We start from the raw sequence: 24,779 nt of genomic DNA on the forward strand, positions 1-24,779 counted from the left end.
AAATCCTGCATTTTACTTAAGCCTCCTTTTTCTTTTCTTTTTTTTTTTTAGACTGGGTCTTGCTCTATTGCCCAGGCTGGAGTGCAGTGGCACAGTCTCAGCTCACTGCAACTTCTGCCTCTGGGGTTCAAGTGATTCTAGTGCCTCAGCCTCCTGAGTAACTGGGACTACAGGCACCCGCCACCACGCCCAGCTAATTTTTGTATTTCTTGTAGAGACGGGATTTCACCATGTTGATCCAGGCTGGTCTCGAACTCCTGACCTCAAGTGATCCACCCGCCTCAGCCTCCCAAAGTGCTGGGATTACCTTCATAAGCCACCGCACCCAGCAAGCCTCCTGTTTCTTAATAAGCTGCAGAATTTGTTGTACACTGTTTCCCTCCTGAGCTGTATCTGTCATTCCAACCGCATCATGCTTGAAATCAGAACATCTGCTTTACTTCTGCATTGAGTCAGTGATTAAAAACAAAAATATATTCAATTTCTACACTTACGTTGTGATTTTTTTTTTCTTTTATTTGCAATCCTATTAACTGACATGTTGTGATTATTTTTTTTTTTTTTTTTTTTTTTTTTTTGAGGCAGAGTCCTGCTCTGTCGCCTAGACTGGAGTGCAGTGGTATGATCTCGGCTCACTGCAACCTCCACCTCCCGGGTTCAAGCGATTCTCCTGCCTCAGCCTGCCGAATAGCTGGGATTACAGCCACGTGCCACCACACCCAGCTAGTTTTTGTATTCTTTGTAGAGACGGGGTTTCACCACGTTGGTCAGGCTGGTTTTGAACTCCTGACCTCAGGTGATCCACCCACTTCGGCCTCCCAAAGTGCTGAGATTACAGGTGTGAGCCACCGCGCCCGGCCTCCATGTTGTGATTCTTTATGTGAAAGGAGAAACATCATTCTGAAGAAGCTCATAAGCAGTTTAAAATTTCCTCATCTTTCTAAATGTCGCCCTTAAATCACTTCGCTTTCGCACATTCAGTGATTTTTTTTGTTTTTTTTTTGTTGTTGTTTGTTTGTTTGTTTGTTTGTTTGAGGCGGAGTCTCGCTCTGTCGCCCGGACTGGAGTGCAGTGGCCAGATCTCAGCTCACTGCAAGCTCCGCCTCCCGGGTTTACGCCATTCTCCTGCCTCAGCCTCCCGAGTAGCTGGGACTACAGGCGCCGCCACCTCGCCCGGCTAGTTTTTTGTATTTTTTAGTAGAGACGGGGTTTCACCGTGTTAGCCAGGATGGTCTCGATCTCCTGACCTCGTGATCCGCCCGTCTCGGCCTCCCAAAGTGCTGGGATTACAGGCTTGAGCCACCGCGCCCGGCCGATTTTATTTGTTATTGAAAGAAATGCTGAGTGACTGTTTCAGAAGGGAAGACCTGGCAGACATCTCTACCTAGACTATGGGCCCACCTCTGGCTGCAAAGTAAACACTTGACCCCATGTCTAAATCTGACTCCAGGGAATTCTGTCCCTCTTCTGAGGCTATTGGGCTGGGCAGCTTCCCTAGCAATTTTCTTCACTCTTCCCCGTGGTGGAAACTTTTTTTTTTTTTTTTTTTTTTTTTTGAGACAGAGTCTCGCTGTGTCCCCAGGCTGGAGTGCAGTGGCATGATTTTGGCTCACTGCAACCTCCACCTCCCAGGTTCAAGCAATTCTTGTGCCTCAGCCTCCCAAGTAGCTGGGATTACAGGACCACACCACTACACCCGGCTAATTTTTGTATTTTTAGTAGAGATGGGGTTTCGCCATGTTGGCCAGACTGGTCCTGAACTCCTTGCCTCAAGTGATCTGCCGGCCTCCCGAAGTGCTGGCATTACGGGTGTGAGCCACCACACCCGGCTGAAACTGATTTTCATTGGCTGGCTCAACAGAATTTGGTTTCTTGGATTTACAGCTTAAATCAGGAATAGGTAGATCTGTGGACACTTAAGTAAAAGATTTTGGTGAAGAGTCATTAACTCAAAACTTGCGGCACTACCATAGACAGCCTAGGCAAAACTGTAAAGATTGGCAATTCTGTTTCCCACCTCTCTTCCCTGTCCCGGCATAGATGCACTCACTGTTCCATAGACTCTCAGAGCCCACATGCTACAGTAAAACCCCAGAGTTCCAACTTCATGTCCCATCCCCTTACCTGCCTCTCTCAACCATATCCTAAGTTCACGTCCCCTTTCCCCATGAAACTCATATTAATGCCTCTAATTAAGTGCCAATCTATGTTTGGAGGAAAATTCTTTGCTTTAAGTAACTCATCCGCCCAGCACCACAGCTACAGCCTGGCTATAGGAGTACCCATATCCGATTTCCTGGTGCACAGGATCAGACACCTCTGCTCTTACCCGAGGCCCACTTGGGTTCTAAACCCCATTGCCTCTAATGTTCTCAAAAGGCTTCCACAAGTCAACCTTTTCTCTCTTGTATCCACTTTCTATCTACCGGCTCATTCCCTTCAGCAAACAAGCATGCTCCAGTATCTCTCAGCTAACAAAAATGGAAGCCCTTGGTTGATCTCCCACCCGTCTCCAGCTCACTACCCCTCTTTCTGCTGACCTGCACAGCAAAGATCCACTTTAACGTAATAACTGCCCAGTCTCTGATCTCCACATGGAGTAGAAACCAGTGTTAATCCCATTTCACAGCGGATCCATTTATTCTGGGTTTGCCTCTGACTCACCTAGGCTGGTGTGTCTGTCCATGACACACAACGGCTGGCGTTTTTGTGCCTCTGAAGACCTGCCGTTTCACTTCACGGGGGACTCACTACAGTGCAGACAAGCAAGCACGTTCCCTGAGTCAAAAGGGAGACACCAGCTCACACAGCGCGGCCTCTGCCTGATGGGAGCCTGTGGTGTACCGAGAAGGTCACAGCAATGTCTTCCCTGATTCTGGACATCCACTGCAGGCCAAGGGCTGTCAAAGCCCCAGGGGGTCCATGTCAAGTCTGGCTTCCCTGGAGTAAGTTCATTTGTGTGTGTGTGTTTCTTGGGAGATCCCAACAACCTCGCATTCAGCATTCTGAACAGATGGCTTTTATTTCAGCAGATGTTTCTGGCTGACAGCTTATAGAAGATGGGTATCACAGATAGCATCAGCCTCTACAGAAAGGGGGAGAAAGACAGCCGGGAAAGTTGCAAGGAGCCCCAGGGCAGCTTGTTCTCCCTCGCTATGGGCGGTTGGTTCTCCCTTGGCCCACATCCTCAATCTGAAATACTCATCCCGCTCCTCTTGTCCTTTACCTTCCTCAAAATCTGGCTCAGGAGCAATGTCCTCCTAGAAGCCTTACTCTCCCTGAAATCTAAACACAAACACAGTAGATACATGATCCTTCCTCCAAGCCACCAGAACCCTAAAGACATGCATGACAAATCTGAGATTGCAGACAAATGGAAGTGCAAAAATACAACATTCATGTGCTGTTGGAAGGTTTGGTCTGGGTCGGGTGCAGTGGCTCACACCTGTAATCCGAGCACTTTGGGAGGCGGAGGTGGGTGGAACACCTGAGGTCAGGAGTTCAAGACCAGCCTGACCAACATGGTGAAACTGTGTTTCTACTAAAAATACAAAATAAGCCGGGCATTGCGGTGCACACCTGTAACACCAGCTACTCAGGAGGCTACGGCAGGAGAGAATCGCTTGAACCCGGGAGGCAGAGGTTTCAGTGAGCCAAGATCACACCATTGCACTCTAGCCTGGGCAACAAGTGCAAAACTCTGTCTCAACTACAACAACCACAACAAAAACCAACAAGGAAGGTTTGGTCTGGACTTATTAAGAACCAGTAGTATGCAATGAGATTTGGCAGGACTCCAAGGACGATGCTCTTGTTTTCTGGCTTAAGCCAAGAGCCTGTAAGGTTTGAACTTGCTGCAGCCTCACCTTGTCATCAGTGGAGAGTCAGATAATAGCAGGGACTGAATGCTACAAAAACGCCCGGGAGCTGGGCACAGTGGCTGAAACTACAGTCACAGCCACTCGGGAGGCTGAAGCAGGAGGGTCACTTGAGCCTAGGAGTTTGAGGCTGCAGTGAGGTATAATCACACCACTGCACTCCAATCTGGGTGACAAATCACTCCACTGCACTCCAACCTGGGTGACAAAGCAAGACCCTGTCTCAAACAGACAAAAACCACAAAGCCTACAGGGGTTGGGCTGTCACAAAACGTAAGCAGGTTCGGTTTAGAGAAAAAAACAACACAAAGGACTAAGGAATGATGAGTTTCTACTCAGCCTCCAAGTCAGTGACAGTCAGGGGTAATGCGGAGTATGGTGATTTGTGGAGTTCAACGTTAGCCGCTGCTGTGTGACTTCAGCCTGCTGGTGCCATGGAAGAAGAAAAGTAGAGTATTACTAGATCTTTTAAAGAGTAGACAAAAAGTTGTGTTTCTATTTTTATTTATTTATTTGGAGACAGAGTTTCACACTTGTCTCCCAGGCTGGAGTGTGGTGGCACAATCTCAGCTCGCTGCAACTTCCACCTCCCGGGTTCAAGCGATTGTCCTGCCTCGGCCTCCGAAGTAGCTGGGATTACAGGCGTGTGCCACCACACCCAGCTAGTTTTTGTATTACTGGTAGAGACAGGGTTTTGCTGTGTTGGCCAGGCTGATCTCGAACTCCTGACCTCAGGTGATCCACCTGCCTCGGTCTCCCAAAGTGCTGGGATTATAGGCATGAGCCACCACACCTGGCCTAAAAGTTGTGTTTTTATGTAGACTCTCCTGAATTTTACGCATTGGTATACTTAAAATATTTTTAAAAACAGGCCTAAAACAATGTGGCCATGGGCTAGAATTCAGCCCCTGGACCATGAGTTTGTGATCCCAGCAAAGCAAGGCCATCCTTGTTGTACTTTGTGTTTGTACTTGCTCAAGGGGCTCCCGTGAATCACCGAGTGGTGTGCCCAGGCTTGAGACAGTCTCAACGTGGACAAAGAAAACCTTTTTCCTGGTTGGTCTGCCAAAAGGATGGGTCTCCTTTTCCCAATTTGCACAAAGCTGCCTGTGTGTACCAGCAGTTATCCTGCAGCCAAGATAAACCACCCAACAGTAAGGCTACTGAGGGGGTTCCCAGGACACAGGACTTTCAGTAATAAAACGAGACAATTACTGACGAGTTGGTCACCCTCAACATGACTGTGCCCAGCCTCTGTTCATGATGTTAATTTCTTTGGTTCTTTGGTTAATTTCTTTGATGGATCTGTGCAAGCTGTTCTGTTAAAAGTTAAGTAGAAGTACATTTGCTTATAATTACAACTTACAGTAGATTTTATGAAGGAAAATACAGGGTTTTGTGAGCTAGATTGATGGGAAGAACCCACACTTGTTTGGCAGTAGCCAGGTGGTAGGTACAATTCATGCTAAGAAAAGGGAGCCCGGTAGGTGCCTGTAGCCGACCTCTGCATCCCCCGTCCCTGCTTCAGGCAGGCAGCCTCCTGCCTAGGCCTCTGGGACTCCAGCTGGGCCAGGCCAGGCTGGGGTGGTACGTAAGACATCCAAGTCAGCTAGTAAATACTCTTTTTTTTTTTTTTTTTTGTGAGACAGAGTTTTTGCTCTGCCTCCCAGGCTGGAGTGCTATGGCGTGATCTTGGCTCACTGCAACCTCCACCTCCTGGGTTCAATAGATTCTCCTGCCTCAGCCTCCTGAGTAGCTGAGATTACAGATTACAGACACATACCACCATACCCGGCTCATTTTTATATTTTTAGTAGAGACAAGGTTTCACCATGTTAGCCAGGCTGGTCTCCAACTCTCCAACTCTTGACCTCAAGTGATCCACCCGCCTTGGCCTCCCAAAGTGCTAGGATTACAGGCATGAGCCACTGTGCCCAGCCTACTCCTGCTTTTTTTATTATCATTGGTAGGTACTTGTGTTTGGCCCAAAGACCACATTTCTCTACTCAGCCTCTCCCCCGCAGACAGTTTTTAAACTGTTTTTAAACATATGTATATGTATATACATATTTAAACGTGTGTATATATATGTATATATTTTTAAATGTGTGTATATATATGTGTATATACACATGTGTGTATATATATGTGTGTATACACATACATATATACATGTTTAAAAACATACTTATATACATATGTTTAAAAACAGTTTAAACAGTTTTACATATATACATATGTTTAAAAACATATATACACACATATACACACACACACACACACACATATATATGGTCAGTCCTCCATGTTCATGGGTTCTGCATTGCTGGATTCAACCAATTGTGGATCGAAAATACTTGGAAAAAATTGTGCCGGCACTGAACATGTACAGACATTTTTGGGAGGGTCAATATTCTCTAAACAATAGAATATAACAACTGTTTACATAGCAATACATTGTACTGGGTATTACAAGGAATCTAGGCATGATTTAAAGTATATGGGAGGATGTGTATGGGTTCTAGGCAAATACTAAGCCATTTTATATTAGGGACTTGAGCATCCTTGGATTCTGGTATCTGAAGGGGTCCTGGAACCAATCTTCTGTGGATACTGAGGGATTACTATATCTATATTGATCTTTTTTTCTTTTTTCCTACACAACAATAATGGAGAGAAACAGCCAGCTCTCCTACTCCTTTCACATCTTGGATTAATCGAAACAAGTCAGATAAAAACTTACCTGCTTATTCCAGCTCAGGGTCGGGAGTGGCCACACAGTCCTTCACAGCAGCTTAGGGCACCAGGTGGGACCCGCTCTGGCCAGAACACCCTCCTGTCCTAGGGTGACTCATAGTCACCCCCATTCATTCGCACTTGCTCACACTCACACTCAGTCACACACACCCACACTCACCCACATACCTTTGCCTTATCTGTGACTCCCTAACAATATTTTTCTAGCCTGTAAGTCCTGCCTTCCCTGACCCAGTTCTCTGATATCATACGTGAGAGCATCATCAATAAATGTAATGGGGGCAGAGCGCGGTGGCTCACACCTGTAATCCCAGCACTTTGGGAGGCCGAGATGGGTGGATGCAGGCAACTGAATCCACAGAAAGCGAAATCGCCGATAAGAGGTGATTATTGTAATATATGTACATGTATAAAAAGAGATAGAGAAATACATTGGGAGGGAGAGAGAGAAGAAGAACAGTAAAGTAAATATACGGGAGGCCAGGCACGGTGGAGTTGGAGACCAGCCTGGCCAACATGGTGAAACCCCATCTCTACTAAAAATACAAAAATTAGATGAACATGGTGATGGGTACCTGTAATCCCAGCTACTCAGGAGGCTGAGGCAGGAGAATCACTGGAACCTTGGAGGCAGAGGTTGCAGTAATCTGTGATCGCACCACTGTACTCTAGCCTGGGTGACAGTGAGACTCTGTAAAAATAAATAAAACCCCCAAAATAAATGCAACGAGTTTCAATTATTTATATGAAAATTTCATGAAAAATACCCTGTATTTTGCTAAAATTCTTATTTTGTTAGACATTTCCACATGATAATTTAAAAATTGTTACAATAGGCCGGGTGCAGTGGTGCACATCTGTAATCCCAGCACTTTGGGAGGCCGAGGTGGGCAGATGGTTTGAGCCCAGGAATTCAAGACGAGCCTGGCCAACATGGTGAAAATACAAAATTTAGTGGGCATGGTGGCAGGCGCCTGTAATCTCAGCTACCCAGGAGGCTGAGGTGGGAGGATCACTAGAGCCTGAGGAAGTTGAGGCTGCAGTGAGCCCAGATCACACTACTGCACTCCAGCCTGGGCAGCAGAGCAAGATGCTGCCTCAAAAAAAAAAAAAAAATTTTTTTTTAAGAATATAATATGGACGTGTATTTATTTCCAACACTGTTTAACTGTTGCCTCTGTCAACTCTGCGCTGAGATCTGCTCTGAGATCTTCATGCAAACATGAAGTGAGCTCCCTCCCTCTGTGATTATCACCTTTGAATGGCAGCGTGGTTTCAGTTTGTTAACAATGCTGGCTGCCTGGATTCTACCCTTGGTTCTCCTGCTTTCTAAGCTGGTGAGCTTGTGTGCTTCCTAACTTGTCTGTGCTTCAGTTTGACCATCTGTAAAGTGGGGACAGGAACATGAGTCGCCACCTGGTGGGGTTTTATGTACAGTATTTTGTATTTTTAGTAGAAACAGTTTCACCATGTTGGCCAGGCTGGTCTCGAACTCCTGACCTCGGGTGATCCACCCACCTCGGCTTCCCAAAGTGTTGGGATTACAAGCGGGAGCCACCATGCCCGGCCCACAGAGCATTTTCTATAGGGTCCTCCATGGTCACTATAGTTAGCTAGGAACTACAGATGCTCCTTAGCCCTGAGCCTTCTGAACATAAGGATGAAAGGGAAACAGTTTCATACTTTTAACAGGCAAAAAGAGAAAATGTACAATCTTTGGAAAAACTTAAAGCTTTTATAGCTTTTAATTGTAAGAATTTGCTCATATGAAGTTTCACAATTGGGATGCAGAGGTTTAAGCCTCTCACAAGTACAGTAACGGATTTCATAAGATTATTTCTTCTATTCATTTCATTTTTGAAGTAATTTCAGACCACAAACAATTGCAAAAAAGGTACAAAGAAGTTGCTAATACTCTTCATCTAGATTCCCCAATGTTATATTTGTTGTACTTTCCCACATATTCACTTTTTTTTTTTAGTTTTTTGAGATGGAGTTTTGCTCTGTCACCCAGGCTGGAGTGCAGTGGCTCGATCTTGGCTCACTGCAACCTCTGCCTCCTGGGTTCAAGCGATTCTCCTGCCTCAGCCTCCCGAGTAGCTGGGATTACAGACACACACCACCACGTCCGGCTAATTTTTGTGTTTTTAGTAGAGATGAGGTTTCACCATGTTGGCCAGGCTGGTCTTGAACTCTTGACCTTGTGATACCCTACCTTGTTTTAACCTGAGTGACTCTCTCCTAGCAGAAAGAGAGCCGGACAGACTCCATTTTCATTTCTTCACTTGCAGCCCCCTTTACCTCCCTCCCTTAAGGGCATAACTAGTGTAAACTGACTCAAAGCACGTCCAGGAATGCACTTACTGATAAGATATTGAGGTAAGTTGCACCAGTAGCTCCTGGGGATGTGCATTGTGGATGGCACCCAAAGCCCCTGCATTTATCTCTTTGTGATAGTTTAAGCCCCTACACCTGGAACTGTTTATTTTTTTGTAACGCTTTTGTGACCAATTAATTTTTTAACTTTATGCCAGTTCTGCTTCTGTAAAAATTGCTTCAGCTAAACTCCCCCCTCCCCTATTTAGACCACGGTATAGAAACAAAACTAGCCCCTTCCTCGAGGCTGAGAGAATTTTGATCGTTAGCTGCCTCCTGGTCACTGGCTAATAAAGCTTTGACTCCTTAATTTGTCTCAAAGTGTGGCGTTTCTCTATAACTCTCTTGGTTACAACAACCTTAGGTGATCTGCCTGCCTCAGCCTCCCAAAGTGCCGTGATTACAGGCATGAGTCACCGTGCCTGGCCTCCCATATATTGACTTTACTGTTCTCCTTCTCTGCCTCTCTCCCAATGTACTTCTCCCTCTGTCTCTCTCTATACACGTACATACATACAGTAATCCCCCCTTATCGGCGATTTCACTTTCTGTGGATTCAGTTGCCTGCATCAAAGGGGTTTGAAAATATTTTGTGAGAGAGTGAGAGACCACATTCACAAAACTTTTATTACAGTATATTGTTATAATTGTTCTTTTTTTTTTTATTAACTATTGTTGCTAATCTCTTACTGTGCCATGTTTCTAAGCTGACTTTTACCATAGATGTTCCCATATAGGAAAAATACAGTATACACGTGGATTGGTTTCAGACATCCGCTGGAGACCTTGGACTGTAAGTGGGGGATTACATATTTCTGAACCATTGAGAGATAGCTGAAGACACTATGCCCCTTTACTTCTGAACACTACAGTGCATACTTCCTAAAAACAAGAATGTCCTTCCCTGTAACCACAGTGCAATGACCAAAATCAGGAAGTTACCATGAATACAGTAGTATTTCCTAATATATAGGACTTGTCAGATGTTATCATTTTTCTTAAATACCTTTACGGCAAAAGAGAAAAAAAAGAGGTTTTTTTTCTGCTCAACAATCTTATCTAGGCTCAAATTTGTACTTGTTATCATGTCTCTTTGGTCTTTAATCTGGAACACTTCCTAAATCTTTCTTTGTCCTGCAAGCCCTTGACATTTTGGACAGCACAAGCCAGATGCTTTGTAGAGTGTTTCCGAGTTTGGGTTTGTCTATTCTTCCTCATTAGATCCAGATTCAGTATTTTTGGCAGGAACATCTCAGAAGTAGTAGTGAGTCCTCAGTGTATCCCGTCAGGGGGCATGAGATATCTACTTTTCCCATTACTGGTGATGTTACTTTTGAATGCTTGGTTGAGGTAGGGTCTGCTGTTTCTCCACTGTAAAGTTACTATTTTTTACCTTTATAATTAATAAATACTTTTAAGGAGACACTTTGGTGTCATAAAAATCTCTTGTCTCATATCCAACCCACTAGTTTCTTTGCTGACTCTTCCAGAAAACAATTATGTCTACAACAATAGCCAAGTGGGGATGTTCGAGTTCCATTATTCCCTGGGCATTCATTTGTTGACATTCCATGGTTAGAAACAACTTCCCATTTGCTTCCATGTATTAATTTACATCAGTACAGACAATTTTTTTTTTTTTGAGATGGAGTTTCACTCTTGTGGCCCAAGCTGGAGTGCAATGGCGTGATCTCGACTCACTGCAACCTCTGCCTCCCGGGTTCAAGTGATTCTCCTGCCTCTGCCTCCCAAGAAGCTGGGATTACAGGCATCTGCCATCAAGCCCAGCTACTTTTTTGTATTTTTAGTAGAAACAGTGTTTCACCATGTTAGCCAGGCTGGTCTCGAACTCCTGACCTCAAGTGATCCACCCACCTCCGCCTCCCAAAGTGCTGGGATTACAGACGTGAGCCACCTCGCCCAGCCAGTACAGACTATTTTCTTGCTGGGTTAATTCTGTAATCCATTTCATCATTATTTATTTTGCTGCTCAATTTCTCTCAGATTTGTCCAGCAAATGCCACATCAGACTAGCACATCTGTCCTTTGACAGGTCCCCATCATGCTTAATTCTTTACTTTCTGCACAGCAATATTCACAAGGTTATTTCTTAATGAGTTCTTGGACAAAATCCTAAAATGTGGCTCCAAGAAAAGTTTTCTAGAGCGCCAAGACTCTGTGATCCAGAAACACTGCTATGGGCTTGCTTGATTCAAAGCTAAAACTCAAATAAATTACGGAGATGGGCACCCTTCCACCAATCGTCCGTAAATATTGCTTCTCCTAAGCAGGCTTTTTTTTTTCTTTTTTATTCTGCCCATTTCTGGTGTAAACAAGCTTTTTTATGAAACCTGAACACCAGACACTTGAAGACTTTGTTTCCTGCCAAAGGTCAGCAACACTGTCCAATGTGACTTTTTGCAATGATGGAAGTGTCCTTTAGCTGTGTTACCTGATAAAGTAGCCACTAGCCACATGTGGCTATTGACCACTTGAAATGTGGCTAGGGTGAGGGAGGAACTAACTGTTCATTTAAACTAGTTAATTGCAGTTTTCATTTACATAACCACACGTGGCTAGTGGCTACCTTATTGGACACACAGGTCTAGAGGGAAGGTTTGCTATGGTGTTGATAGAGGATGGATTAAAATGTAACAGAGATGAAATAATGAAATGTAGCCCTGAATGATTAAACAAGTAAATAGTTCTGTGGTGTTATTGAACATACACCACTTAAGTAGTTGCATTATTTAAACAGTAAATTGTAAAACTACCACACTCCATTGAGGCCCCTCGTAATTTGTGACAACATCATCACAGCGTTAGCTTATGGGATATTTGTCCTCGTTTGGTTTTTGTTTTGTTTTGTTTTTGAGACGGAATTTCAGTCTGTCACCCAGGCTGGAGTGCGGTAGCGCCATCTCGGCTCACTGCAACCTCCGCCTCCCAGGTTCAAGCAATTCTCCTGCCTCAGCCTCCCAAGCAGCTGGGACTACAGGCACGTGCCACCATGCCCAGCTAATTTTTGTATTTTGTAGTAGAGACGGCGTTTCGCCATGTTGGCCAGGCCGGAACTGAACCCCTGATTTCAGGTGATCCGCCCGCCTCCGCCTCCAAAAGCGCTGGGATTACAGGCATGAGCCACCGCGCCTGGCCATCCCTGTGTTTTTTCTTGCACGCAGATCATCTAAAAGTTGTTTCAAATCAGTAACATCTTTGGGCAAGGAGCGAGGGGGACGGAAAAAACAAGCCCTATTTATGTTCCCTCAACAAGCTAAATGTTACTTAAGCTATGCTTTGTTTATGGTTGTCTGTATACTTTGTGGAAAGACAAACAGGACAGTCTGACCCTGAAGTTATCGGTTGCCTGGCAACAATCTAAATGGGACCAGAACCTCCCCCCTCCCCTCGCAGGAGGGGCTGTGCCCAGATGAAACTTCCCACAAGGTCAACAGGTGCTGGCAACAGGCACTCCAGACAGCGAACTGCCTGAACAGCTGTCACCTAAGCCCAGCCTGCCCGATGCCCAAGCAGACATTTTGTTCCCCCTGGCAAGGCCACTCGGGTTTGCTCTTTAAAAAGAGAACGCAACTGAGTGGGGGTGGGGGCCCTGAGGCCTTCTCTTACAGTCCGGGGCTGTGTTAGTCCAACTAGACGGACCCAAGTGTCCCTCCGCCGAGGTCTGAGGGTTGGAGACTGAGCTGCAGCATCTGTGCGTGTGAGTGCCAGCCTGCACCAAAAGACCCACTGTTGTTTGCCCAAACCCTTTCAGTGACACGTTTTGTAAAAATAATCTATATTTTCCCCCAAATAGCTGACATCAGTGAAAATCATCAAAGAAAATCCAATATATGACCACAGAAGAGAAAATGCAAAACCTAAAAACTGTTCCAAAATAACGCAATAAATATGTTTTCTAACACATGCAAATCAATTTTCTAATAAGATTTGTGTGCATGTGTTATTAGGAACTAAGACTTTATTAGGAACTAAGACTTAATTCAATGTTAGCTAAACAGTGCGTAGGAAATAGTAAGTCAAACTTTCGGAAGTGATTGCGAAAGAAAATCAATGTCTCTTTGAAAAGAGAGAGAGTTACGGGTGACGGTTCGTTATGTGTCAACGTGGCTTGACTGTGGGGCCCAGCTGCTTGGTTAAACACTAACTTGGATGTCGCTGTGAAGGTGTTGTGTAGATGTGATTGATATGGAAAATCAGCTGACTTTGAGGAAAGTAGATTATCCCTCCCCAAGAGAAAAGGAACTCTGCCTGGAGCCTGCAGCACAGAAACTTGGAGTGAGTTTCCGGCCAGCTTGGCCTGCTTTGCGGGTTTCGGACTCAAGATGGCACCATCAACTCCTACCTGAATTTCCAACCTGTGGGCCTGTCCCAGAGATTTCAGACTTGACGGCCTCCACAATTACTCGAGCAATTCTTTAAAATCTCTCTCCCCCCCTCTCTTTGTGTGTGTATGTATACACACACACACACATGTGTATCTCCTATTGGTTCTGTTTCTCTGGAGAACCCTGACTGATACGATTATATTCTATTAAGCATTTTACAGAAGTTATTTGAGCAAGAAATGTTTAACAGCTGAGTTTTTCTTTTTCTTTCTTTCTTTTTTTTTTTTGAGAAGGAGTCTTGCTATGTTGCCAGGCTGGAGTGCAGTGGCGCGATCTCGGCTCACGGCAACCTCTGCCTGCCGGATTCAAGTGATTCTCCTGCCTCAGCCTCCCGAGTAGCTGGTAATACAGGCACCGCCACCACACCCAGCTAATTTTTGTATTTTTAGTAGAGACGGAGTTTCAACACATTGACCAGGATGGTCTCGATCTCTTGACCTCATGATCTGCCCGCCTCAGCCTCCCAAAGTGCTGGGATTTCAGGTGTGAGCCACTGTGCCTGGATTCTATGTTAACTCTTACTGTAAAGGTCATGAGTCAAGGAAATTCCTTAACTGCTCTTGGTCACTTGTTTCAATGTGAAAATATATTTAATGTAATTTTGTCTGAAAGTCTAATCTGACTTTCTTTTATTGTCATCTGAACATATTTGCTCTTATTTTCCACTCAATGTGAAGATTAAAGTCTCAATCTCTGTGGACTACACAGTAAAGGAATTAAGCCACATGTAATACTACCTTTTCCAGTCGACAGTAATCATCTTAATCTAATTTGGGATACTATGAAATTTGGATGATTTCATATTTAGTTCTAAATAAGTATTATTATTTAAGAAAAAAACAGGCTGGGCCCGGTGGCTCATGCCTGTAATCCCAGCACTTTGGGAGGCCAAGGTGAGCAGATCGTTTGAGCTCAGGAATTCGAGACCAGCCTGGGCAACATGGTGAAACCCTGTCTCTACAAAAGACATGAAAATTATCCCAGTGGGGTAGTGCAGGCCTGTGGTCCCAGGTGCTCGGGAGGCTGAGGCAGGAGAATAGCTTGAGCCTAGGGAGGTCAAGGCTGCTGTGAGCCAAGATCGGGTCACTCTGTACTCCAGCCTGGGTGACAGAGCCAGACCGTCCTTGAAAAAAAAAGGGGGGAAGGGAAGGGATGGGAAGGGAAGGAAAGGGAGGGGAGGGGAGAGGAAGGGAAGGGAAGGGAGAGGAAGAGGGGAGGGGAAGGGAAAGGAAGAAAAAAAAGAGAGAGAAAGAAAGAGAAAGAAAGAAGGGAAGGAGGGAGGGAGGAAAAAGAAAAAGGAGGGAGGGAGGGAAAAAAAGAAAATTTGAGAAGTAGGGCTTAGTGGCAGTCTCTGTATTGTTTTCGCCAGGCAGACTGCGTAGGGTAAGGAGAGTGGAGGAGTCTGGCCAGGAAGGGAGAATGAACACACACAAGAGGGATTAGTCCAATAGTGAAACGTACTGAAAGTGGTAGGAGTCAGACTTTTCATTGTTGGAAATGACCAGCAGGGTGAATAAGACAACTAATCTGAACCTTGTGGTGTTGGATTGGAATTAAAGGCATTGGTGCAAACTCATGGCTTTGAATACATAGGTAAGGGTTGGGTGCAGTGGCTCACACCTGCCTTTAATCCCAACATTTTGGGAGGCCAAGATGGGAGGATCACTTGAGGCCAGGGGTTTGAGACCAGCCTGGGCAACATAGTGAGATCCCTTCTCTACAAAAAAATTAAGAATCATCCAGGCACAGTGGTGCATACCTGTAGTCCCAGCTGCTTGGGAGGCTAAGGTGGGAGGATCGCTTGAGTCCAGGAGGTTGAGGTTGAGGCTGCTGTAAGCCAAGATCGTGCCACTGCATTCCAGCCTAGGTGACAGAATGACAGCCTGTCTCAAAAAAAATGATATGGATAAATATAGATATAATACATATATTATATAAATATATGTCTATATTATGTATAATATGTAGGTTTAAATACAGATGAGTGTGTATAATCCTGGATTATGGGGGGGAGTTCCCCAGTGTGGTCACAAGGGTCCTTACACAAGGCAGCCATGAGGAGCAGAATCAGAGAGAGGATAAATGGATGAAAGCAGAGATCAGAGAGGAGAGAAGGTGCTACGCTGATAGCTTGAAGATAGAGGAGGGGGCCACAGCCCAGCAATGCAGGCGTTCTCTAGAAGCTAGAAGGCAAGGGAACGGGTTCTTCCCTGGTGCCTTCAAGAGGAACACAGGCCTGCCAATGCTTTGATTTTAACCTATTGAAACCGATGGGGAATGTCTGGCCTCCAGAGTTATAAAATAATACATTTAAGTTGTTTTAACCCACTAAGGTTATAGTAGTTTGTTATAGCAGCACGAATGCAATATGACATACAATAGGACACTCAAGCAAGCGGCAACAAGTAAATGTAGAAACAAATGATGCAATTAGAAAAAGCACTGTTCGGTGATTAATAGGGCGATAATTAATCCATCCAAAAATATCAATGGAAACTAAAATCAGTGAGTCAATGTTTGATAAGAAATGGGATATTGAGGCCTGGCACAGTGGTTTATGCCTGTCATCCAGCACTTTGGGAGGCCAAGGTGGACGGCTCACCTGAGGTCAGGAGTTCCAGACCAGCCTGGCCAACATGACAAAACCCCATCTCTACTAAAAATACAGAAATAGCTGGATGTGGTGGCAGGCGCCTGTAATCCCTGCCACTCGCGAGGCTGAGGAAGGAGGATTGCTTGAACCCAGGAGGCAGAGGTTGCGGTGAACTGAGATGACGCCACTGTACTCCACCCTGGGTAACTGAGTAAGACTCCATCTCAAAGAAAGAGAGAGAGAGAGAGAGAGAGAGGGAGGGAGGGAGGGAGGGAGGAAGGAAGGAGATATTTAAATAGTCTCACATTTCCTTACTGATTCCAAAAGACTAGTCATGCACAGTGGAGAAATCTGACAAATACCACCTTAATCAAGTTGATAGCAGCAGGAATGGACAAATCGGAATCATGTGCCACCTGATAGAAGGCAATGAGAAGACAGCCTCTAGACTGAAGGTGGGTAGAGACATGACCAGTGAACGCAGTGGGAGACCCTGCCCTGGATCGTTTGGCTATAAAGGATATGACTGGGGCAATTGGAGAAACTGGGGTGGAATCTGTAAAGTTAGGTGGTAGGAAGATTTCATTGTTAATTTCCTGATTTTGCTGGTGGTATTTTTGCTTGTGTAGGATAATCTTGTTTGTAGGAATCACGAACTAAAGAATTCAGAATGATGGGGCATTGTGTCAGCATTACTCTTAACGTGGTTCAGGGAAAAAAGTCCTACTATTCTTGAAAATTTCAGTATGTTCGTAATTGTTTAAAAATCAACAACAACAAAAGAGGTACAGGTTACAGGGAAGATTCTGTCTCCTTGCCTTTTCTGACTTTTGCATTTCTTTGCTCAAGACCCTTTCCTCAATCTTCAAAGCATCTTCTCGTCTCTCTGACCTCTGTGCCCATCCTTACATCATCTCTCCAACCCTAACTCCACTGCCTCCTTCTTGTAAGGACACTTGTGATTACCTTGGGTTCACTGGGATTATCCCGGGTGCACATTGCTTATTTTTTTAAACAATATATCTTGAGGGTCTTTCCATGTCAGATTTTTTAAACATAGTTTTCCTTACTATGAATAAACTGTAACTTACCCATTTCTCTATAGATTGTTTCTAGTTATTAGCCATTGCAAACAATGTTACGTGGTATATTCCTGCACTTGTATTCTTCTGCATGTGTCAATATTTCTGTAAAGTCGAAGAAAAATTGCTGTATGAAGACATGGGACATTTTGTTAGATGATGACAAATTATTATCCCAAAAGACTGTACTTTTAGACTCACTCTAGGTGCACTGCCTAGGAGTTAGCTCTGGAGCAGTTAAGGAAAAAAAAAAAAAAAAAAAAACTATACCTTTAGATTCCTACCAACAGGCAGAGACCATTCACCATACACTTGCTGAAACAAGATAGTATCAGCTTTCAAATGCGTAAAATATGGTATATTGTCGTCATTCTTTTTGCACTTATCTACTAGACTACTAGCGAATTTGAGCATCTTTTTATGTGCGTAAGGGCCATGTGTATTTCTCTATTAGTATCCTTTACACACATCTCTATTTGATGTTTATGTTTTCCTATTTTTATGTGCAAAGTGGCAGTGAAACATGACAATCTGCAGTCAGTAACTAAGGTCTGTGTTCGTTACTGTTGACCCTAAGCTTGGAGTTTCTCTGGGGCTCTGTTTGGGAGAATGGCACGCCTCTGACAATGCCTGTGTTTAGTGGTGGAACTCTCTGCCTTAGTTTCTTCCTAAATTGAGGCCATTTGTTTTCAATATTCCAGAAATCTGTACCACCCCCCCACCCCATCAAATTCTGCTTTAATGATGGCAGCCTTTCTTCCTTCCCATCTCTGTGATGGAGAATGGATTGATTCTCTTAAGAAAATATATTGTGTATCTTTTTCATTAGATCTTGGGAGCTAGGGAGGGAGGTAAAGATAAGCACCGACTGTGTCATCCTCAAAGAGGAGGCTCACTGCATTTTTCCCTGGTCTCTTGGGTCATTTTCCAGGACAAGTTTTCAAGTACTGTAGTAAAGGAACAGATTGTCACCCTCAAAAGAAAAGTAGCTCCAATACCAAGAAGAGCTCATGGCAATTTGTGCATTTTACAGAAAAGAAGGCAGGTGAAAGTCACTTATTCCTGAAGATTAGAGCTGCTATATACTTACTTGATAAGTGGCAATAGACTAAACAATTATTAAAGAAGTATCTTCCCAGTTGTATTTAATTAAATGTGAGCATCCCTAGGCTGCTGATAGAGGATCTGATGTTTCACTTTCCAAATGATGGTGAACTTAACATGAGGATTAGCATATCCAAAATCAAAGCTAAGGCATACAACTGAGCGTACAGGAGCTCAGGAAATAACGTGATGATTATAATTCACATTATAGTCTGTATCTAGAGACTCAGAAAGAGAATTCATTTGAATATACATGAAGTCCTTATTTAACGTCATAGATAGGGTCTTAGAAACTATAAATTTAAGCAAAACAATGTATAATAATGCAGACCTCGCCGGCTTCACACTCACCTCGGTGTCTGCTGCACCCGCCGCTTCCTCTCCTAGGCCACGAGACCCAGCAGCTAGAAATTCAGCATCTCTATTCTCAAGGTCCATGCCAGGGAGATCTTTGACTCTCGTGGGAATCCCACTGTTGAAGTTGATCTCTTCACCTCAAAAGGTCTCTTCAGAGCTGCTGTGCCCAGTGGTGCTTCAACTGGTATCTATGAGGCCCTAGAGCTCCGGGACAATGATAAGACTCGCTATATGGGGAAGGGTGTCTCAAAGGCTGTTGAGCACATCAATAAAACTATTGCGCCTGCCCTGGTTAGCAAGAAACTGAACGTCACAGAACAAGAGAAGATTGACAAACTGATGATCGAGATGGATGGAACAGAAAATAAATCTAAGTTTGGTGCGAACGCCATTCTGGGGGTGTCCCTCGCCGTCTGCAAAGCTGGTGCTGTTGAGAAGGGGGTCCCCCTGTACCGCCACATTGCTGACTTGGCTGGCAACTCTGAAGTCATCCTGCCAGTCCCGGCTTTCAATGTCATCAATGGCGGTTCTCATGCTGGTAACAAGCTGGCCATGCAGGAGTTCATGATCCTCCCAGTTGGTGCAGCAAACTTCAGGGAAGCCATGCGCATTGGAGCAGAGGTTTACCACAACCTGAAGAATGTCATCAAGGAGAAATACGGGAAAGATGCCACCAATGTGGGGGATGAAGGCGGGTTTGCTCCCAACATCCTAGAGAATAAAGAAGGCCTGGAGCTGCTGAAGACTGCTATTGGGAAAGCTGGCTACACTGATAAGGTGGTCATTGGCATGGACGTAGCGGCCTCCGAGTTCTTCAGGTCTGGGAAGTATGACCTGGACTTCAAGTCTCCCGATGACCCCAGCAGGTACATCTCACCTGATGAGCTGGCTGACCTGTACAAGTCCTTCATCAAGGACTACCCAGTGGTGTCTATTGAAGATCCCTTTGACCAGGATGACTGGGGAGCTTGGCAGAAGTTCACGGCCAGTGCAGGAATCCAGGTAGTTGGGGATGATCTCACAGTGACCAACCCAAAGAGGATTGCCAAGGCCGTGAACGAGAAGTCCTGCAACTGCCTCCTGCTCAAAGTCAACCAGATTGGCTCTGTGACCGAGTCCCTTCAGGCGTGCAAGTTGGCCCAGGCCAATGGTTGGGGTGTCATGGTGTCTCATCGTTCTGGGGAGACTGAAGATACCTTCATCGCTGACCTGGTTGTGGGGCTGTGCACTGGTCAGATCAAGACTGGTGCCCCTTGCCGATCTGAGCGCTTGGCCAAGTACAACCAGCTTCTCAGAATTGAAGAGGAGCTGGGCAGCAAGGCTAAGTTTGCCGGCAGGAACTTCAGAAACCCCCTGGCCAAGTAAGCTGTGGGCAGGCAAGCCCTTCGGTCACCTGTTGGCTAAATAGACCCCTCCCCTTCTGTCAGCTCGGGCAGCTCGAGGCCCTGACCAACGCTTGCAGGGGTCCCTGCTAGTTAGCGCCCCTCACCCACCGCCGTGGAGTCCGTGCCGCTTCCTTAGAACTTCTACAGAACCAAGCTCCCCGGAGCCCTGTTTGGCAGCTCTAGCTTTGCCATCGTGTAATTGGCCCAAATCACTGTTTTCTTGCCTTACTTTCCACCCAGTGTCTGGAGTCATGTGAGCCTCGTGTCATCTCCGGGGTGGCCACAGGCAAGATGCCCGGTGGTTTTGTGCTTAAAATAAAAAGCCTCAGTGACCCATGAGAAAAAAAAAAAAAAAACAATGTATAATGAAACAGCTTTTTTTCCCTCATCGACATTATAACCAACGTTATTCAAGGACCTGCTATATACACTTTGCTTAAAGTCACAGTTTCCAAGACCCTACCTATGATGTTAAGTGAGGACTTACTGTATACATGTACTAATTTTTTTTCAGAAAGGAGGTTTTGGTGATAACCTCTGAAGGCAATTAGAAATGATGGCTTCCCCTAGAAATGTCTTTCAAAGAGGAGTTAGGAAACCAGAAGGAGCTGTGATGCTGATGTCCCTGAGCGCTGATGCAAGGCAGCAATGCTTGGTAGTCATCAGCTCAAGTTCAGCCCAGGGGGCAGAGTGTATCTGAGCAGGGGACGGAGAGATACTAGGCAATGACCCCATGTGGGAAAACAACCCCTGTACTCGGTAGGACCAGCCTACATGGGAAGAGAAAAGATACAGCAGAGTCCACGTGCCCGGGGTGGGTGACAGGTAAACAAAACAGCCATGTGACCAGTGAAGGGAGAAAGCAGGCATCCCGGGGTGGCCAGAAGCGTGTGTGCAAGGACGTGCTGGGGGGAACAGAGCCAATAGGACGTGTAGAGATTTATATTCAGATATCTGTGCCCGGGAGTAGGCTCACACAGTCCTGTTGGAGGCTCACACAGTGTTGTTGGTGAGCCCACCGTCTGCAGGGTAGGCTGGCAGGCTGGAGACCCAGGGAAGCATTGATGCTGCAGGTCAAATCCCAAGACAGTCTGCTGGCAGAATTCCTTCTTCAGGGGAATCTCAGTCAGTTTTCTCATAAAGCCTTCAACTGCTTGTGTGAGGCCCACCCACATTACAGAGGACCATCTACTTTACTCAAAGTCTGGTGATTTAAATGTTAATTTCATCTTTAAAATACCTCTGCACCACCTGGGAAACATGAGGAAACCCCCTCTACAAAAAATACAAAAACTAACCGGGCATGGTGATGCTCACCTATAGTCCCAGCTACTTGGGAGGCCGTGGTGGGAGGATCACTTGAGCCGGAGGCGGAGGTTGCAGTGAGCCATGTCTCACCACTGCACCCCAGCTTGGGTGACAGAGTGAGACCCTGTCTCAAAAAAACATAAAAGGAAATAAAACAAAAAAACAAACCTTTGCAGCAACAAAGGTGTTTGAGGCTGCGTGCGGAACTCATGCCTGTAATCGCAGCACTTTGTGAGGCCGAAGAGGGCAGATCACTTGAGGCCAGGAGTTTGAGACTAGCCTGGCCAACATGGTGAAACCGTGTCTCTACTGAAAATACAAAAATTAGCTGGGTGTGGTGGCCAGTGCCTGTAGTCCCAGCTACTGGGGAGGCTGAGGCAGGAGAATCGCTTGAACCCAGTTGGGAGAGGTTGCAGTGAGTCGAGATCATGCCATTGCACTTCAACCTGGGTGACAGAGTGACACTCTGACTCAAAAACAAACAAACAACAAAGGTTTGTGTTTGTTTTTGTTTGTTTTTAGACTGGTGTTTGATCAAATATGTGGGTACCATGACCTACCCAACCTGACACCTAAAATTAACCCTCTTCTCCACCATTTTTCCTGGGTTCCTTTTCAATTGTTCAGGAGGCCTGGGAAGAGGCAGATGGTGCAAATTCCTGCAATTCTGCAGATAGTGAAGAAATGCTGTCTGGTTTCTGTCGTTATTGCCTGGGAACTAATCACACTGCAGAAAAATTAACATTGTTACTTCATGCCACACCACATGCATATGCCCACGAAGTACATGGACACACCTACACACAGATATCTTCCCGAGTCCTGACGAATCCCTCTCGTCACAACTGAAGCCCATCACCCTAAGCCTCAGTCCTCAAAGTTCTAGAGAATGGAGCCATACGTGTGTGTGTGTGTGTGTGTGAGAGAGAGAGAGAGAGATGGAGTCTCACTCTGTCCCCCAGGCTGCAGTGCAGTGGCGTGATCTCAGCTCACTGCAACCTCTGTCTTTCAGGTTCAAGCGGTTCTCATTCCTCAGCCTCCCGAGTAGCTGGGCTTACAGGCACTCTACCACGCCAGCTAATTTTGTATTTTTTTTTTAGTATTGATGGGGTTTTGCTATGTTGGCCAGGCTGGTCTCAAACTCCTGACCTCAAGTGATCCCCCTGCCTTGGCCTCCCAAAGTGCTAGGATTACAGACATGAGACACCACACCCGGCCTGTTGTTTTATTATAAGGAGGAGAAGACAATATCAAAGCTCCCTGTTTTTTCATTTTCTAGAAGAGAGCAAAGATTGATTCTTCCACAAACCTCTGAGCTTTGCATTTCTTCGGAATGAGAATGTGTGTTTCTGAGGAAGAAAAACGTGTTTGTGAGATTAAAAGTTTGTCTTAGCGTCTCCCAGCAAAAGAGCAACCCTGTGTTATGGAGAAGCTGCTTAAGAGGAAGACAGTGTTCTCCAGAGTGCTCTCCTGGCTTTCAAGGGATCCCAGAATAGGGCCATTATAATAAGTGTAGAGGCTGTTCAAGAATCAGGCGGGTCTGGATTCTGAGGCTGGTTCTGCACAAGCTGATCATGTGACCTCAGGCAAATGTCTTAGGTGTTCTGCCCCTCTGTTTTCCAGATCCTCAAAATGGAGATAATAGCACGTGCCTGTCTCCCGGAGTCACTGTGCTCATCAATTTTGATAATAGATATGAACGTGCAAAGTGCTGTGTCAATGTGAACAACTATCACTTCTTTGAACACAGTCAGTGATTTTATGGATAACAATTTTGAGATGGAGAGACTAAGGTTTAGGTCCTTTATCTGAGAATTTTTATCTTTTATTAATAGGTAGTAGGAACCCTGTAACTAAAGCTTGCTAAGTCTGTGGAAAGAGGGAGTGTTTGGGGGCCAATTTGCTCTAAATTTTATGAACTATGGAAATATCAATTGCAATTTTTATTTTTCCTTCAAATCTGAAACCAGATGAGTTGCAATTATATCTACCCAGCATTCCTTCCCTTTTGGAAAACTCCTTTCTCCATCCCATGTGACTCTGGTGAAGCTGTCAGTCACCTGACTCCTCGTTCCCCAGTGCACATGAGCATGTGACTCAGGCTGGCCAATCAGAGTGCCCGCCTCCCTTGATACAGCCCAGGGGTGGTCACATGACCCAAGCTGACTCCTGAGTTCCTTATGGGACTGATATAAATGTTGGGGAAGAAAGATCCCCTCTCTCTTTGAGATTTTGAGCATGTTGTCTTTGGCAACTCACTCAAGCAAATGAGCATGTAGGGGATGGAATAGTGTCCCTCTGAAATCTAGTCCACCCAGAACCTCAGGATCTGACCTTATTTGGAAATAGGGTCTTTGCAGATGTAATTAGTTGAGGATCTTGAGATGAACTCTTCCTGGATTTAGGATGAGCTCTATATACAACGACTGGTGTCCTAAAAAAAAAAAAACAAGGGGCCACAGAGATTGGAGTGATGTGTCTGCAACCAGGGAGTGCCAAGGATTGCTGGCAACACCAGAAGGAAGCTAGGGGAGACACTTGGGGCAGTTTCTCCTTAAAAGACCCCAGAAGGAACCAATCCTGCCCACACCTTGTTTTTTTTTTTTTTTTTTTGAGGCGGAGTCTCGCTCTGTCGCCCGGACTGGAGTTCAGTGGCCGGATTTCGGCTCACTGCAAGCTCCGCCTCCCGGGTTTACGCCATTCTCCTGCCTCAGCCTCCCGAGTAGCTGGGACTACAGACGCCCGCCATCTCGCCCGGCTAGTTTTTGTATTTTTAGTAGAGACGGGGTTTCACCAGATTAGCCAGGATGGTCTCGATCTCCTGACCTCGTGATCCGCCCGTCTCGGCCTCCCAAAGTGCTGGGATTACAGGCTTGAGCCACCGCGCCCGGCGATTTTTTTTTTTTTTTTTTTTTTTTTTTTTTTTTGAGACGGAGTTTCACTCTTTTACCCAGGCTGGAGTGAAGTGGCGTGATCTCAGCTCACTGCAAGCTCTGCCCTCCAGGTTCAAGTGATTCTCCTGCCTCAGTCTCCTGAGTAGCTGGGAGCATATTTGCCCACCACCCAGCTAATTTTTGTATTTTTAGTAGAGATGGGGTTTCGCCATGTTGGCCAGGCTAGTCTCAAACTCCTGACCTCAGGTGATCCACCCACCTCAGCCTCCCAAAGTGCCAGGAACACAGGCGTGAGCCAACACGTTGATTTTGGGTTTCTGGTCTCCTAAACTGTGAGAGAATCCATTTCTATTGTTTAGGGGCACTCAGGTGGCAGTAGTTTTTATGGCAGTCCTAGGGCCCTAATACAGAGTGTTCCACAGGAACTCCAGGAAGAGTTGATGACAATGGGCCTCAGAAAAGGCAGGAAGCAGAAAAGCCCCAGAAGCCCAGCAGGGGCACTGTGGACCTTGAGTCTGATGCTCTTCTAAGTGATACAGTTCCCACCTCTTTCAGGCTCAATCTCTCAATTCAAATAAAACAAGAAAAAAGTCTGACTCAGCTTACATCAGATACCTTCTCTTGGTCAAATCACCATGC

The 24,779-nt window shown here is 45.5% G+C and overlaps 1 pseudogene across 1 annotated transcript; it reads left to right on the forward strand.

The window, feature by feature from the left end:
• The first annotated feature begins 18,525 nt into the window (after positions 1-18,525).
• Positions 18,526-20,294, forward strand: LOC104673782 (annotated as a pseudogene). The gene has a single exon (XR_749555.2). The product of XR_749555.2 is annotated as an alpha-enolase pseudogene (transcript).
• The last annotated feature ends 4,485 nt before the right edge of the window (positions 20,295-24,779 follow it).

The sequence above is a fragment of the Rhinopithecus roxellana genome, chromosome 2 (assembly GCF_007565055.1).
Source record: "Rhinopithecus roxellana isolate Shanxi Qingling chromosome 2, ASM756505v1, whole genome shotgun sequence".
In the NCBI taxonomy this organism is placed as follows: domain Eukaryota; kingdom Metazoa; phylum Chordata; class Mammalia; order Primates; family Cercopithecidae; genus Rhinopithecus; species Rhinopithecus roxellana.